The sequence below is a fragment of the Elephantulus edwardii genome, unplaced genomic scaffold (assembly GCF_000299155.1).
Source record: "Elephantulus edwardii isolate Elephantulus edwardi_28Jun2011 unplaced genomic scaffold, EleEdw1.0 scaffold00265, whole genome shotgun sequence".
In the NCBI taxonomy this organism is placed as follows: Eukaryota; Metazoa; Chordata; class Mammalia; order Macroscelidea; family Macroscelididae; genus Elephantulus; species Elephantulus edwardii.
The window spans coordinates 2,997,999-3,017,098 of NW_006400015.1; the positions used below are offsets into that span (position 1 = coordinate 2,997,999).

The window sequence follows — 19,100 nt, forward strand, 5'->3', positions numbered from 1 at the left end:
TCACTTGTTATGCATCAGAGAGTTGGACAATGACCAAGGAGGATAGAAGGAGAATTGATGCCTTTGAGCTGTGGTGCTGGAGAAGAGTATTAGAGGTACCATGGACTGCCAAGAAAACAAACAGATTTATCCTGGAAAAGTTTAAACCGGGCAGCTCCTTGGAGGCAAGGAGTCTGAGGCTCCGTCTAACATATTTTGGACATGTTGTAGGGTGAGACCAGTCCTTGGAGAGGGACATCATGCTTGGTAGATTGGAGGGACAGGATGAATCTTGTTTGTTTTCCTAGCAGTCCATGGTACCCTTAAAACTCTTCTCCAGCACCACAGCTCAAAGGCATCAATTCTCCTTCTATCCTCCCTAGTCATTGTCCAACTCTCTGAAACATAACAAGTAATTGCAAAGACCATGGCCTGTATCAGACGCACCATAGTCTCCAGAGAGACACCATTGCTTTTCAGTATTTTAGAGAGGTCCCTAACAGCAGATTTTCCCATTGCAATACGTCTTTTAATTTTCAGGCTACTGGCGCTAAGACTGTTGACTGTGGAGCCAAGCAAACTAAAGCTGTGAACAATCTCAATCTCTTCATCATCCATCCTGACGCTGCCAATTGGCCCAGTGGTGAGAATCTTTGTCTTCTTGACATTGAGCCTCAATCCATATTGGAGGCTGCAGTCACATATAAGATAAAAAAATATGTGCAGACTCATATAGGATAAAAAAAATTTCAGATTCATCTCTAACATAGTCCTATTTCAAGGAATAGAATTTCAATATTTAAACTATAAAATATATCAAATCAGAGTAAAGCTACAAAATCAGAAAAAGATATAAAAAAACAAGGAATGTTTAATCCTACTTGTAAAAATATTTAGAAAAATAGGGATTTCACCTCATCCATCAGTTCAACAATTGGCATTTATTTTTTGTTTTATTTTCTCCATTTTAACACTTTATAATCTGAATGAGGCCAAAAGGAATATGGAAAGTCAGTTCGCTTATGTGTTGACCTTTACCTACTGTTTCTAATGTTTTCAACTTGGAAAGGTATCAGCATCACAGAAAGATGGTACTGAATTCACCATCAGTTCGCCCCAGATTAACTGTGTTGGGGATAAGAGAAGGCAAGAGATGTTAAGAATGTATCGGCTAAGAAAAAAATAATAGCAGCCATCTAGTGGCATCGCATTTGCTATAACATTCTGGAATATGTCTACCTTCAGGGGCCTGGTGTGGTGAAATGAAAGCTGTGGAGTTTAAGGTCGTCCGGTAGAGGTGCCATTGGGAGGCCATGAGCCTTGATGGGAGCCACTGTCCCTGCAGCAGGTCCTTGTCAGGCATCACGGCGGTGACAAAGGACACAGAAGCTCATTTCTGTTGGTTGAAACAGCGTCAAGGCTTACGGGCAGCACAACGGCCACCTCTCTGTGAACATCCACAAAGTTACAGACAGGGTACAAATATTAAAAAAGTGCACCCAACAATCTGGGAGTGCGTAGAGGCGTGGGCCCTGGCGCTTCTCCTTCCCTGGGTCCTGTTGCACATGGAGCCAGGTTCTGTTTTGATTTTCACCGTCTGATTTTCTGAAGTGGATTAGCAGCCTTCCAACCTGCTCTTAGTTCTGTGGACCTAGTTAGCATCACGTAGTTGTTGTTCTGTGCTGTCGAGTCGCCTGTGATTCATAGCAACCCGACCCTCAGCTTTCCACTGACAGATGGGCCCTGAGTACACACGAGATGCATTGACAGGATTTTGGATGAAATTCCTGCATGTTGTTAGGTGCCAGAGAGTCAAGTGTGGCTCAGGATCCCATGAACACGTCTGAATCTGACCCTATTAGACACTGTCACGATCTTACCATACCCAAAGCCAGGTGTCAATAATCTGTATTAGAGTCATCCTTTGCCTGTCCCAGCCACTGTCTTTGTCCAAGGCCCGGCTTCTCCTGATAAAATGCGGTACATACGTGCGGCAAAATTTCACCATTCCTGCCAGGAGCCCCCTGGTGGTATTTTTTCCAAGGAAGATTTGTTTGTTCTTTTGCAGTCCACAGTGTTTTAAACATAATGCCAACAACACGATTTAAAAACATTGATCCTTCTTCTGTCATCTTTATTCATTGCCTAACTTTAAGATGCATTTAAAGTATCAGCAATACCACGACTTAGACCAGGTGTGCCTTAGTCTTCAAGGAGTCCCCCTTGAACTTAACCAGTGTCCTACATGGAAATTCCACCTCCAGTTTATATAGAGTCAACTATCTGAAATTGATCCAGGTAATAATGATGGTGTATACAAACACATCATAAGCAAAATATCACTGAGAAGCCCATACAAATGCAGGCAAACCATTTAGCTAAATTTAAGCAAAATATTAATTTCACGATGATGTGATCAAATACATAATACATTATACAGACACACAGTCATGCTCACATACATGAAATAGTTTTGCTCAGTAATCATAAAAGAACATATAACCACAAGTAGCAGTGACATTGTAAGCAAATTTTAAACCTGTAAGATGTTTGGAGTAATTATTCCCTCCTGAAAATAGATACTTCCAGTTTTATATTTTTTGCTATCACTTTGCACAATTTTCAAAAAGCACTACCACCACCATTTTAACTACCATTATACTGCTATTTTAATTGTAAAGTATTAAGCAGAAAGAATCATCTGCTAGCTTTTAGGAGGGTAACAAAGCAATTATTTCAAGGGCTCGGTGGGAACACACGGATATGCAATGAACGTTTTAAAGCACACGTTGACTTTAGAACTACGACTCTTGACTGTTAAATACCTAAAACTGTTACTGCCTAGAGCACTTTATTCAGATGGTTATATATTCACATTTTTACATTTATACACACAGAGTGACTTAGATATTTTAAAGCTAATGTTAATAAATGGAGAGTTTTGTTAAAAAATTTCCTATAAAAACTTTTGTTTTACAATAAATGTTTTAGCTACTTGGCATTAGAACTTTGGTATTAAATTTGTTTTGTTTTTGTTTTTTTTTTTTGGTATTAAATTTGTGATGTTAGAAAAATGTGGTAAGATTACTTTTGACAATTTAGAGTCAAGCATATATTATAACATAGTCTTTTATTTTTGTTTCAAATTAAATCTTTTTAATTATCATTCACACTACAGAAAACCTCCTGACAGTCCCACTGCAACCATTTAAACGGCAGCAATGAAAGCTGTGCTGCCAGTCACCAGCTAATAAGCAAAGATAACCACTGCCCAGAAGTACTGAATTGCCAAGGGCAATGAATCCTTCCCTGTCATCTCCACGTTCTTCTCAGTAGCATTTTTGTTGCTAAAGGTTTAAGCCACAATTTTTCAGGGATGAAAACATTAGAGGGGAAACAGAAGTCAATATCCATCCTTGGAGAAAAGGTAAATCCATTTCACGGTGGACTTTAGTTTCCAGACACATTCCAGGTCAGTGCTCTCCACTCTGCACACAGTCTTCCAGGTCCTAGGACAGGGAGCTTAGGTACTGTTAGCTTAGGGCAGCCAAGAGCATGGCAAAGGACAGATGAACGGGAGAGTAGTGGCTTTGGGAGATCAGCTGACAACTGGGAAGGCTCTGTGTCCTGACGGTGGAGATGATCTGGCTCTGCTAGACGACGGTCTGAGTTGGGGACTCGTTGATATAGCTCCTCTGTACACTGATAGATGATAGCCTTGACAGCTGCCGTATTGGTGGCATCCATCATTACTGCCCTTTTCGAATCTTCACGACACCTTTGAATACCTGCTGATTATTATAACATGCAGCCAAAGTAGCAATGTCCATTACCTGTGGAATAGCACAAAATTTAAATATACTATGGTTCGTAAGCCTTGAAAGGTAGGTGATGACTTCTGACATGGTGTGTAACACACTGGTGATAAGTTCACAGCCAAGTCAGTATCCTCTGGTTTGGCAAAATCACCCAGCTTCTTACCGTAAGTACTCCAAACCTCTTGAAGCCAAAGTTGTTTCTCACCAGTCTTCCAGATAATCATGAATGATGTCTGTTTTCTGCAGAAATAGGCCCATAGAGTTGGCAAGCTTTGTATCCTTACTAGCTTCAGGGTCTTCAAACTCTGAAGCTGAGAACAGGCAGGAAAGGTCACTTCCCACCAGTCCAGCAACATAGTGTCAGTACTTGGTCTATTCTTGTTCAGAGGTCATATGCTTATCCAAAAACTCTGCCATTCCATGTCCCATCTTCCAGCAAGTGTCAACAATCACTCTTTGATTTTTTTGCTAGATTTCTAAACTCAAGGGGTGTTGTGCTGTTGTTATGTGCTGTCAAGTCTCCTGTAACTGATAGCCACCCTGTGTACAACAGCCCTAGACCCTGCTCTATCCTGTGCCAATCTCACTGTTTCCGACACACCTACCCTCATTACCTCAGTCACTGAATCAATCCACCTCAGAGGGTCTTCCCCTCCTGCGCTGTCCCTTCACCCTCCCAAGCATGACGTCCCTCTCCAAGGACTGGTCCCTCCTTGCAACATGTCCAAAGTATGTCAGACGAAGCTTCAGAACACAATTCATGTATAAGTCAACAAGAGTGAAGCAGCTGATATTAATATTATATTTTAGTTTTTAAAAGTAAGGCTCATGGGTGGCGTAGTGCACTGTGTGTTGATCTGCCACCAGAAATGTCCACAATTTGAATTCTCAGCAGTCTCCTTCTGTAATCATTTATAGTCTTGGCAACATGCTGGAGTGTCTCCATGAGTTGAAATTTAATTTATAACAGGTTTAGCTTATGATTATCTTTTCTACCTTACCTTGTATTTGTCTAATCTTCAAAGATAGACTCATGGACAGTAAAAAAAATTCTGTACTTTCCCATGAACAGATATTGAATAAATGAGTCATTTAATTAGACTGACTAAATATTAGCATATTGTTAAATATATATATATAAGGTGTTGTTGCTTTACTCTTAAGTATCCCATGTTGTTTTAAGAAACTATGGGTTTATAATAATATTCACTTGTACCTTGACCTTGCTACAAAAAAGAAGTATTATCTTGGAAAAGGAAATTAATCAATCTGAATTTTATTTTGCTTATGTGTAAAACATTCAAATACTGGAAGTTGTTGCAAAAAGTATACAGAAAGACATAGGCTTTTTTTAGTCTAATATATCTCAGGGGTAGATAGATATGATTAGAGTGAATTTTGAAAATCTAAAAAACGATTAAGTCCTCACCAATGACGGAACTTGGTACATACACCAATTTTACTCATTTTCCATTCTCACTTTATTTGGCTTTCCTGAGAACTTCCCATCTCTTCCTTCTCTCTCTGCTAATCAGCTTCCTCCACAGTAAGGCAGCCGCACAGCGCCAACATTGCCCTTCCCTCTCTCCTTACCATGACTGTCTGGTAGCAGTTCTCCCACACTCATTCACAGACCTCTTGTAAGAATGCGGTTGAGCATTCACTGTGTGGAACTATTGCACACACTTTTTGAAGAGTATTTGTTGTTGTTTCAACTATGACACATCGTGACCCTTTGACAGCAGATTGAGGCCTTGTCCAAACCTGCACCGTCCTCACAATCTCTGAAATGCTCAAACCCATTTTTTTGTCACTCGGTGGAGTCATCTTGCTGGAGGTCTTCCTATTTTTCCCTCTGATCCTCCAACAATCCCAGAATTACGTCCTTTTCTAAGGACTGGCCCGGCCAGACAACATGCCTAGAATATTCTAGAATATTAGAGGTGAAGTTTCCCCATCCTCACCTCTAAGGAGTATCCTGGTTCCACTTTCTCCGAGGCAGACTTGCTTGTTCTTTTAGCGTCCTTGAGATGATCAGTAATCTTTTACACCACCACAGCCTAAAGGTATCCATTCATCTGTCATCCTCATTTATTCTCCAAGTTCCAGGTACACAGGAAAAAGTGGAAACTGTCATGGCTTGGATCAGGTGTACCCTTGCTGTAAGCAGACATCCTTGCTTTTTAGCATCTGAGAGAAATCTTTGAGAGCAGATTTTCCTAATGCAACTTCTTTTGAATTTTGACTGTTGTTACCATGGATTTTTTTCCCCTTTTCTGTTTATTCTCCAAATCCAGCTCTCTGCATATTCCATTATAATACTTTGCTTTGTCTTCTTGAGCTGCCCTTTGAAATCTTCTGTTCAGCTCTTTAACTTTGGCATGTTTTCCCTTTGTTTTGGTTTCTCGAGGCTCTAGTGCAATTTTAGAGTCTTTTCTAACATCCGTTTCATTTTTTCTTCCTCCTCCTTTTTGGTAATGCCCTTTTGCTCTCTCTTTTTTTCCCCCTTCCCCTTTTTTCTTTTTTTATTATTAATTTCAATGAAAATTTGCTAAGACTTTGGATTTCCATTCATTCATCGTTGCACTTCTCTCCCCACCCAAGCCTACCCTACCCCCTCCAGTACAGTCTTCTCTTTTACAATATCTTCCCCCCCCAGGTCCACTCCATTATGCAGCCTTTGCTCTGGACTCCTGTCATGACAAAAATACCTAATCACATATCCCTTTTAAACAGTTTTCCCCCCCTCAGCTGTTGTAATGCTGTATACATAATTTATCCCATCTTTCTCAGTTTCTCCCCATCCCTGAGGTCAGTCCTGTTTTACAACAGTGGCACCATGCAGTATTTGTCCTTTTGTGACTGAGATACTTTACTCAGCATAATGTCCTCCAGGGTCACCCATTTTGAATAATATTGCATGAGTTCCTGGTTTTTCAACGCAGCATAATATTCCACTGTGTGAATATACCAGAGCTTCTCTATCTATTTGTTTGTTGATGGGCACTTAGGTTGTTTCCAACTCTTCGCTATTGTGAACACAGCCGTGGTAAACATGGGTGTGCATATATCTGCTTGGCTTCTTTGGGGTATATTCCTAGTAGTGAAATTGCTGGGTCAAATGGTATCTCTGTTTGCAACTTTTTGAGAAAGTGCCATACCGCCTTCTAGAGTGGTTGCAGCATTTTATATTTCCACCAATAGTGAATAAGGGTTCCAGTTTCTTCACAACCTCACCAGCATTTATTGCTTGCTGTTCTGTTAAATTTTACTATTCTTACTGGGATGAGATGATATCTCATAGTTGTTTTCATTTGCATCTCTCTTAGAGCTAGGGATTTTGAGCTTTTTTCCTGTGCTTCTTGGCCATCTGAATGTCTTCCTTGGTGAATGTCTGTTCATATCCTGTGCCCATTTTTCAATTGGATTGTTTACCTTTATCTTGTTGTGGTGTTCACGTATTTTATAAATTCTAGATATAAGTCCCTTATCTGACATGTCATTACCAAATACTTTTTCCCAGTCTGTGGCTTCTGTTTTTACCCGTTGGAGAAATTTTTGGATGTGCATAGGGAATTGATTCTTATAAGATCCCATTCATCTAGTTTATCTTCTTCTCATTGTAGGTTTTTCAGGATACTTGGAAGACTGTTTATGTTGTGGATTAGGAATCCAAAGATACATCAAAGATATAATTCCCCATGACCAAGTGGGATTCATAACAGGTATGCATGGATGGTTCAACATAAGAAAAACAACTAATGTAATTCATCACAATAACAAAGCAAAGAACAAGAAGAACATGAACCTATCAATTGATGCAGAAAGGGCCTTTGACAAAATCCAACACCCTTTCCTGATTAAAACACTCAACAAAATAGGATTAAAGTGGAATTTCTTCAACATAGTAAAAAGTTATTTATGCAAACCCTAGAGCCATCATTATTCTCAATGGAGAGAGGTTAAAGGCATTCCCTTTAAGAACAGAAATAGGCAAGGATGCCACTATTACTTTTCTTATTCAATATTGTATTGGAAGTCTTAGCAGGAGCAATAAGACAAGAGAAGGAAATAAAGGTATCCAAATTGGCAAAGAGGAGGTAAAATTATCTTTCTATGCAGAAGAAATGATAGTATAATTAGAAAACCCTAAAGACTCAGCAAGAAAACTATTGGACACAGTGGAGCAATTCAGCAAAGTAACAGGATAGAAGATCAACATACAAAAATGAGTTGGATTTCTCTACAGTGACAGAGAGAATACAGAGCTGGAGCTAAGAAAAACAATACCCTTCACAACAGCTAATCACAAGGTTAAATACTTGGGAATAAACATAAACAGAAGCACAAATGCTCTATTCAAAGAAAATTACAAAACTTTACTACATGAAACATAAAGAGACCTGGAGAAGTGGAAGAATATCCCTTGCTCATGGATAGGAAGACTCAATGTTGTGAAAATGACAATACTACCAATGGCAATCTACATGTTTAATGCAATTCCAATTCAAATACCAATCCAGTTCTTCAAAAAGATGGAAAAGGCAATCTCCAGTTTAATCTGGAATGGAAAGAAGCCCCGGATAAGCAAAGCACTCCTTAAAAATGGAAAAAGGGTAGGAGGCATCCCACTCCCTGATTTCAAATCCTACTACACTGTCGTGGTGGTTAAGGCAGCTTGGTACTGGTACAATGACAAACACATAAATCAATATAGAATTGAGAACCCAGAAATCAGCTCATCTACCTATGTTCAGCTGATTTTTGACAAGGAGATGAAATCAGCTAAGTGGGGAAACGACAGCTTTTTTAACAAATGGTGTTGGCAAAATTGGAAAATTATCTGCAAAAGACTCAAGCAAGATCCACACCTCCCTCCATATACAAAAAACAACTCAAGGTGGATCATGGTCCTGGGACTAAAACCAAGGACTATAAACTTCATTAAAGAGAAACTTTTTGCTCTCTTCATGAACAATATCCTTTTTATCAAGCCACAGATTATCTGGTCTTTGATCATTGGTGTTCATTGTTTTACACCATCTTATTCTTAAGATGCTTTTGAATATATTTAAGATCATAATTTGGTTCTTGTGGACTTATTTTAATTATTTTAAGCCTCAATTTGAGCATGCACATGCGTAATTGATGATCTTCCCACAGTCTGCCCTCTGGCCTACATTTGTTTGTTTGTTTTCTCTCTCTTTTAAATTTTCTACTAGTTTATTTACAAAATTTGAATACATTGTTTTCATGAACAAATTCTTCCAATTTCCCTCACCACCCCCATCAAATTGTACAACCTTATTATTAATCCCCACACACACATCCTCATCCCTCTGCTTCCAACTACTCCCACCCCTCTTGGATCCTTATACTCATTATGTGTGTGTGTGTGTGTGTGTGTGTGTGTGTGTGTGTGTGTGTACCATCAAATTGGATCTGACTGGTACAGAAGGAAACTGCCCTTCCTTCTCCAGCAGAGTATCTGGTGGATTCAAACCGTGTACCTCTGGGATTGCAGTGCAGAGTCTTGCCACTAGCCCACCAGAGCTCCCTGGATCCTTATACTCATTCTACAATAATGGTTTTATACAATATTTATCCTTGTGGAACTGAATTAGTTCACACAGCATAATGCTCTCTAGTCCCTCCCATGTTAGGTCATAATTTACAAAGTTATTGCTTCTGCGTGCTACATAGTATTCCATTGTGTGAAGGTACCAAAATGTCTCAATCTATTTATTTGTGGTTGGACATCTGAGCTATTTTCATGTTCTTGTGATGGTGAATAATGCTGCTATGAACAATGGTGTACAAATCTCTGTTTGTGTCTCAGTTTTCATATTCTCAGGATCTATTTCAAGTAGTGGAATAGCTGGCTGGGTCATATGGAATTTCTATGTTCAGCTTTTTGAGGAAGCATCAAACTGCCTTCCATAATGGTTACACCTTTTTGCAATCCCACCAACAACGTATAAGAGTTCCTTTCTCACCACAACCTCTCCAACATCTTTCTCACCACATCCTCTCCAACATCTATTACTTGCTGCCCTGTTAAACTTTGCCACTGTTACTGGAGTGATATTGTACCTGATTGTGGTTTTGATTTGCATCTCTCTAATTGCTAATGACTTGGAACATTTATTCATGTGTCTGTTTTGCTATTTGAATATTTTTCTCTGTGAAAATTATTTCCATGTCTTTTTTCCATTTTGTAATTGGGTTATCAGCCTTTTTTTTTTTATGTAGGCCCAGCAGTGCTCTGTAAAGTTTTGTTACTTTTGTTATGAGACTCCCGTCTGAGATGGTATTACCAAATGTTTGTTCCCAGTCTGTAGATTTTCTTTTCACCCTGTTGGAAAAAGTTTTTGATGCACACATGGATTTAATCTTTAGAAGGTCCCATGCATCAATTTACCCTCTTTAGATTGTGCATTTCTGGTTGTAATTGCCAGTCTCTTTATACCTTGGACTAGTGCTTCTAAGCTTGATCCCAGTTTGTCTCTTATGAATGTTACGGTTTGGGGCTTAACTCCCTGGTCTTTGATCTACTTTGAGTTGATTTTTTTGTATGGTGTGGGATGTGGATCCTGTTTCGGGCCTAGTTTTCATTAGTTTTGGCTGCTGATTGAGCTTCTCCAATGATTCCTTCCACTGATATAGTCGGTCTGATTCCTATGCAACCCATCAGGTGAGAGCCATATGTAAAGTTGTCGTTTGTGTCTTTTAAAAAGTGTGTTATGATCCACACAGTCAAATGCCTTTCTATAGACATTAAAACATTCAAAGACTTTTTTTTGTTCTTTGTTTTCTGCCAAGGAAAATGCTTTCTTCTGTTGCTAGCGCTTGCTTGCTCCAAGCCCATGAGTGTGAGGAAAGCCGGGCTGAAGGCAACGGACCGTGCCTTATACCTGAAGGAAGATGGTGGAGACGGGCGGAAAATGCTTTCTTCCACTTAGCTTTGTTAAAAACACAATGACAACTTTATATGTGGACCTCATCAGATGGACTGCACAGGAATCTTACTGACTACACCTGATGGAATTGCTGGAGAAGTTCACTATTAGCTGTCAGCATCAGGCTAGGTGCCAACTGTAGAAAAGATCATCAATTAGTTGTATTCAAATTGGGCTGAAGAAAAATGAAAACAAGTCCTCCATGATAATCCAGCCTCCAACACATCCCAGCTTAATGTAAAAGTCATCTCAAGAGCAGGTGCTGAGCATCGAACACCAATGATCAAACCCCAAAATGAGCTGTGAGATCAGCTCAAGGATATCTATCATCCACGAAGGGAGCAAAAGGTGCTTCAAACATGGAGAAAGATAAAAGCAAAACAAATGTCATCAGAAACCCTGACAACTGCATGAGAAAACGCAGAAGGCAAAACAAAGGGGAGAGAAGCACAAATAAAAGAGCTGAACAGAAGATTTCAAAGGGCAGCTCAGGAAGACCAGGCGAAGTATTACAATGAAATGCACAGAGAGCTGGAACTGGAGAATAGAGGGAAGAACTCATTCAGCGTTTCTCAACCTGAAAGGACTAAAAAACAAATTCAAGCTTCAAGGAGTAAAGCTTAGAGATAGTTTGGGCACAATTTTGAATGATCCAGGAAGAGGTTTTTGTTTGTTTTTTTTTTCAAGAGAAAATGAAGGAAATACTCAGAATCTCTCTATCAATAAAGAATTGGCCGGCACGAACTCATTTCAGGAAGTAAAGTATCGGTATTATCACATCCAAGCAAAATACTACCAAAGATCATTAAAAAATGACTAGAATAACACATAGGCAGAGAACTGTCAGAAGTTCAAGCTGGATTCAGAAAAGGCTTGACACTGAGAATAGCATTGCTGATATCAGATGTATCCTGATTCAGAGCAAATAATACTCTATCTACACACTAGAATGAATGTGTTTACATATTAAGGAAAGAGCTACTAAATATCCTTGACTAATAACACTGGTGTGCTAGCTGTTACCCAGCTCTGGTGATGTAATGTATTATGTGTTGGGTTTCAGGCCAGAAGCTCATCAATGCCAAGCCTTCAGCCACTGCGTGGAAAGACGGCCAGTTTTCTCCTGGGTTTTCAGCCTCCAGTACTGAGGAGAGTGGTCATAATTCAGACTCAACACAGTGGCCGTAGGTTTAGCTTATGTGTGTGTATGCACTAGATGGTTATTCCTAACTTCTCTTATTTAACTCTCATAAAATTTACACTAGCTTGACACTCCAAGGCTTTTTTTAAATTTTTGTTTTATCACAGCTCCATTAGGAGAAATCTCATGTCTCCCTTTTCTTCACTTATTTTGACAGTCATTTGCCAGAAATGTGTGTGTGTGTGTGTGTGTATAAATTACTATAATTTAAAAATTTAATTATAAACTTTTAAATAGACTTATTTGTCTACTTTACATGAAATAAGAAGTTAGAAATGATTTCATGGAATCAAGAGGGATTGTCCAAGACCAAACAAGTCTCTTCCAAAACCAAATAATTTTATTAAATGTACAAAAAGATGAAAAGTTTTATTGAAGAATCTGAACCAGAGATACGTGGAGCTTTAAGCTGAAATTGTTTTACCATTCTGAGAAGTGACTTTTTTTTATACAGAAAGGTGGGCAGTGAAGTACGTGACTTATTGAGGGACTATAGGGCTAGCCGATGATACAAGAGAGTGGTAGGGTGAATCTCTCCAGGTTAGCTGAACACTTTTGTACCCTGGCCTCTATGGGGCTGTCTTTGTGAGGTCTGCATGCATTGCCTCCTGAGGTCAGCTTTGCAAATACTCCTCAGAGACCTCCTTGACAAACATTTACTCAGTGATTTTTTTCACAGGACGTGTTCTTGTTCTGAGGGTAGTTAAAGCGTCATGGCCCTAAGTCACAGATTTTGTTTATAGCAAGGCAAAAAAGATGGACTGAGCACAAATTGAATTCCACAGTGCAGTTTTTTATTTAGAGCTAGGACAGCCAGCTTTAATCATGTCAAAGACCTCAGTTTTAGAATGCTCTCACTCCGCCATAACTGACTTGACCTCTTGAGCAAAGGACTTAAAATCTAATATGATACTTTTAACTTTTGTAACCGTTTACAAGACCCTGAACCCAGCACATTCCCTGCCCAATCATTATTGCAGTGTTTGCTCTTATGTTACAAGCCGGCTGAGAAAACAGTTCCTCCATTGTACCTCCCTCATGTGTGTGTGATTTGAGTCTGCAAAGCATATTCCCTTTTTCTCAATCTTTCAAGCATGTTTTCTTGGATAGCTTAATGATAATACACGCAATGTCTGACCGTCCATTTATCCTGTGTTTTCCCTGACTGTTTAGTTACTACTCCCTCTCCTTCTTAGCAGCCATCTTTAATGGATTCTTTGTATGTAAACCTTTTCCTAGCTTTTCACAAGAGTGGTCTTTCGCATTTTTTGTCCTTTTGTGACTGACTGACTTCTCTCACAGACTATCTTCTAGACTCACCCATGGTGCCTAGGGTTTCATGACTTCTTCATTGTTTTTCAGTATTGCCCCGTATTCCATCATGTGAAAGCACCAGAGTTTCCATCTGTTCCCTCATCCCTGGGCACTGGGGTTGGTTCCATCTCTTTCATGTTATAAATAACACTGCACTAAACATGGACGTGCCACATCTGTTCATGTCACAGTTCTTATTTCTGTAGGACATAGTCCGAGTGGTGGAATTGCGGCATCAAATGGTAATTGTATTTACGACTTTGTAAGGAAACACTGAACAGTTTTCCATAGTGGTGACATCATTTTACATTCCCAATAGCAGTGTATGATACTTGCACCAGTGTACTGGAGTTTGACATTTCCTCACACAGTGCACAGCCCAGCTACTCCACAGAAGAAATAGTACTCCACCTAGAAGAAATAAGAGGTGCAGCATGAATGGATCTAAGCACTCCCGTGTTTATCCTCACATGATTCATCATAGCAGAGACAGGAACAGCCTAAGTGCCCAGCAACAAAGCGGTAGAGAAGCTTGTATTGATTTTAAACCCTACCATTTCTGCAGCACTTCTACAAACATATGTGAAATCAGTGAAAATCTTTAACTCTGAGGGGTAAGGAGAAGCAGATGTAAGGTAGCCTGATGAGAATTTGGCTTCCCCCCCCCCCCACTAGGGTTTTGTTGTTTTTAAGAAAACACAGAGGAGTCCGACCTGTGGCCAGGGCGGTGCAGTTTCTCATTTAGCCCAATGTAGCCAAACACCTACATTTTGAATTTCTTTCACACAATGCTGTGGCTCAAATCTCTAGTTTTATGTTCAATTTCTATTTTATATATTTGCAACCATTTTTTTAATTCTGTTTGAAGACATGTTAGTGCCCTGCTGGGAGTTTGTGAGGATGGGTATTTCAAACTACATTTCTTTTCCTGCTGCAGGAAAATGAGGCTGTTTCTGCTTAGCTCTCTCTTTTTAGCCAGATGATTTAGAGACAGAGAAACACCATCTGAAATGGTTTTTAAGCGATTTGCCTATTTTTCCCTCATTCCATAGTTTTCATATTTTGAAATGTTCCTGGGTAGTATCTTGACTTTTCCCTTTTAGTCTGTTCCTCCATGTTACAGCCAAATTGAAGCAACTGGACACCCACACACAATAAACCATCTCCAGTCTGGGTTTCACACAGGTGACTAGTTTGGCCACTTGTTCCACCTCATAATCACCCAATCAGAATGTGCGCCTCAGGAAAGCCTCAGGTGAGTCCTCTAAGTCCCAGGTGACTCTTATTGTGGTGATACTTCTAAGTCGGTTTACCATGGCTGGAAGGGAACTTTCAGCAGAGGGTAGAACGGGCATAAAGCAGTTCAGAAGCTTGGTTAGAAATCTGCTTCATGGCTCAAGAATCCCTGGGTTTACTGGGAAGGTAAGCGTCTTCTCTCCATTTTCAGTTCTGTTCTAAAAGCCTCTGCCTACCAATTCAAATACAGGAGTGTATTGGCAGCTGCCTTGTGTCTCAAGGGGCAGGAAAAAAAGTGACTGTAATTATAGTTCAAATCTCTGAGGGATATTAATGTTCTATTTTTATCAGTAGCACTTATGTTTTTGTTAAGTTGGTTATTATGTCTCCAGTGATGTCTCTAGTAAAGAATGTCTCTGGTAATTGATGTAATATTACATTATTTCAGAAGTAATCATAATTTAACATATTCTATATGACACAAAGATAAGTTACCTTAGGGCGCACACAATTTCAGAGTAAAAGCATATGGACGCCGTGCCATTTTTTTAAAAACCTGCACTATAAGCACTTTTTTTTAAAAAAAAAAAGTAAAACTTTGCTGTTCCTTTAAAAAATTATGCACTTACTTCATATTAGCAGTGAGGTGGTGTTGTGCACTGTTAAATCAGAACCGACCCCTAGCAGGCCTCCACTGGGTTTGCAGAGAGTTAAACTGCCTGGGAAGAGATTGCCCATCTTTCTCTGGTGGCGTAGAAGTCTTCCAGCCAAGAAAACAGCTCTGTAAAGAAAATGGTTTGTGAATAATTATTTTTTCCAATTACATATAAAAAGGGAGCTCTGGTGGTTAGGAGTTGAGTTTTCAAAGCAAAGGAACAGTTTGAATCTACCAACAGCTGTGCCGAGAAGGACAGACAATCTCTCTTCAAGCAATTTATTGCCTCTGAAAATCCCCTCACAGGTCAGCTATGGGTCATTTCTGACTACATGGAACCTGAAACAATTGCATCTAAGAGAGAGCCATGTTTGCTAGAAGCAGCCTCATTGTCTCACATAATGCACTAGTACTTGGTGACAATGTGTTGTAAGATGTTATATACATCTTCTGCATTTCCTGTTGACCTTTCAGAGTTGCAGTGTGGCTGGCAATATGTAATACAAATTTTAAACTGGCAGACTTTTAATCTTTCTGCATTTGATTTAAAAAAATAAAATGTATGTATGGAGTAAATAGTCGGGTAACATTCAGAAAGTGAGTTTCTTAGTTATTAGAGTAAGTATATTGTATAGCAAACCTTGAAGACTTTATTACTTGAATGCACTAACCTGTGAATTGTTTAAATTTGTAATTTCCTTCGACACTCATAATGTATTGATAATGAATATGTAGATAGAAATAATTTCTCTCAAATTGCAAGAATGCAAGTAGCAGCTCTATATGACATAATAGAAAGTCTCTGTGTAATATTAGGCTCTTTCAATAGACCACAAGAAAGAATTCAAGTTGGTGTTTCACTGACTGCTAAGGAAAGATACTAATTCATGATGTTTTGACTTTTTTTTTTAAAGAACTGGTAAAAGTCTGGCTTGGTTTTTATTCAATTTATTTTCCTATTAAATCATAACAATGGCACTTTCTAAGGAATGCAAGATTAACACATCAACTGCAAAGTGCACGAAGTTGAATTTGGGAGAGGATTGGCCAATTGCTTTGCTAAGTCATGATTCTAGTTTCTGTAACAGAATTGTAGTTCTCAACTCTGACTGTGTGCACATTGCCTGTAAAATATGAAAAAATGGTCCGTAGTTAGCAACCATGATGCAAAAGAGTATTAAGTCTGCTTTGAGTTATTCAAATGCACTTCTAGTAGTGCTTCTCGTGTAAAATGATTTCATAATTTTATGCCTTCAAAAGAGTGTTTTTATTTGCCAATGGATTGATTTTTGAGGCATAGTACAATCAATGACTGAGGAATTGCACTTTCTGCTTATTCTTGGATTTTTGTAAGACAGGATTTATCTTTTTCTGTACCTTACAGTTCACGTGCTAACTCATGAGACTTCATTCACAGGTGTTCTCTGCATCATTAAACCACATCAGATGCTGTTGTGAACACACAACAAAGCAAAACAAGCCCTAATAATTGGCCGCTTTCCCTGTTAGCTGACTAAGCATGATTCCATGTGATCATGTGCTAATCATTCACTAGAATCACAAGGAGCCACAATTTTTCTAATATTTGGAAAGTGAAATTCATGAACTAAAAGCATGGACGAGCTAAAAAGAGGAAACACTTTCCTTATGTTATTGATTTATTTTCCCATCTTTCTACTTGACTCATATGAAGGCAGAACCCTCAGCATCCCAGATGTAACCATCTTCAGGGTCAATAATTTAGAAATCGAGGAAGACTGTCACTAGGCTTTGTAAGAGACAAGGACCCTGGTATGAAAGAGTGAAGAGCAATGGCCTGGGTGTAGTTCATGAAGAGACAGCTTGGAGGCTGACATAATGTGCACCTCCCTAGGGGCTCTGGACACCTGTCCCTTCATAGGAAAGAGATAATCTCCTCCATTGATTAGAGGCTTAGGAACATTCTAAAGGGTCAGCTGTAGCTCAGAACTCACCTGGGGCCTATGAGAAGAGTTAATGAAAGAAGCCCTAGCCTATTCCAGGGCTGTGCAAACCGCTGAGGACCTACAGTCTCTGCTAAGCTTCCTCTCGGCTCTAATCCTTGCTGGAAGGGTGATGCTCCCAACTTACTAGACACTGGACTTGCCAGGTGTGTCAGCAATGCCATGACAGTAGGACTTCAGAATGGAGACTGCAACCGAGGAGGCCACTTCTTACATTTAACGAAGTTTATGCATCTAATTAGGTCAAACTGTATTCTTTTTACTCTGATGTAAAGTCCACAAAAGAGGGAAAGTTGTTTGTTGAGCATTTTTAATTTTTTCCCTTAATTAAAGAAGAGTAGAATCTTCGTGAATGACCCGGTAGAGTCCTAAATATTTGAAGAAAATTGTTGTGTAGATTTATATGCAGAGTCAGCCACGGTGGGCATGTTCAGCCAAGACTCCAGGACGAGAGAGACCAGGAAAATCAACCTTGTCATTTCCTCCCGAGCATCAGCCCCTGAAGCCCTGTGGCCACCACGGGGCTCTATCTGATGTGATGCTAGGAGCTGTTGTCCAAGGTCAACACCAGCAGGTTAGCACCAGGTTCACCCACAGCTTCCAGGACGAGAGCCCAGCACGAAGGGTCTGGGATCTCACTGCATTCCCGACTGCTGTGCCCAAGCTCACAGGTTCTATAGCTGATCCGGGGCCTGGGTTTGGGGTGATACCAAGGACAGGTACTGGGACAGTGTCAATATCCTCAGAGTTGAGAGAACGCTGACTTGGGGTTCTAGACAGTGGGTTTTGATACCGAGTATTGACTTGAGCCAGTGTTGATTTTTAGGGCCACAGTTGAGTGTCATTTTGGGGTTACAAATAAATATTGACCCTTAGGTTAAAAAAGTGTTTAAGATAAATCATTGAATGTACAAAAAAAAAAAAAGATGAGGGGGGAAATACTGTATAGAGAGCAAGGTTTGGTGATGTCAGAACAGCAGATGGCGAAGTACGGAGTGAGAGGTCAGGAAGCACAGCTGTCCTGCTGAGCCCAGCATCACCGTGGGCAGAACCAGAACGAGGGGCTGTGTGGCCAAGTCTCGCCCACCCTCGGGGCTCGCTGACCCAGGGAGCCGGCAGGATCTTCTTCATGGACATCATGCCAACTGTTCCCCTAGGTGTGGGGTCAACTGTTCCCCTAGGTGTGGGGTCAACTGTTCCCCTAGGTGTGGGGTCAACTGTTCCCCTAGGTGTGGGGTCCCCATCTCCCCATGAGTGCCTTTCCACACTGATTCAGGTAAGCAGCCTGCAGGCCATGGTCCCAGTGTCAAGCACTATGAGTGTCCTGACCCAGCTCCGCCTGGGACTGCGGTTAGTGGGTCACTAACAGGGGCCCACACCCACCACACTGCCTGATGTAATGGGAAGCTGAAAATGACCGTCAGTAGAGTGTGTGTGTGTGTGTGTGTGTGTGTGTATACAATTTTTTTCCTTTTTAGTATTAAAAGGTGACTATTTTCTTAAAAATAAACTTACGAAGATAGGTGTGTGTTTCCTTGCAAGCAAACGGAGAAAAGTGTATTATCACTGTTACTGGGATAACTAAGCCACAGAGAGGCTGGGTCCACGAGGTGGCCTGGTGGCTCAGGGAAGGCAGAGTTGTATCTGAGGTGCAGACTGGTCACACTCTCTGTGCAGACAGGGCAGGGCCAGAGCGAGCCGCAGCCCCACCTCTGGCCACGTGACACTGAAGAGGGCATCACAGCCTGGGCCGAGGCCACGTGGTCCACCAAGGCCCAGGCAGGCGCAGCCACCTGGTCAACTCTGCCACGAGGCCGTGGGCTTCAGGCTGCACCAGTCACAGGCACTTGAAATGTCTTTGCCTGGAATAACCCAACATTGCAAGACAATGTGTTCAGGGTGTCTGGGCCCAGGCTGGGTTCAGCGGGCAATGACTAAGGTTCTCACAGTCTATCT

General features: G+C 40.4%; 1 pseudogene; it reads right to left on the reverse strand.

Annotated features, from left to right (window-relative positions):
- Window positions 1-3,452: 3,452 nt before the first annotated feature.
- On the reverse strand, window positions 3,453-18,281 carry LOC102851091 (annotated as a pseudogene).
- Between the last annotated feature and the right edge of the window lie 819 nt (window positions 18,282-19,100).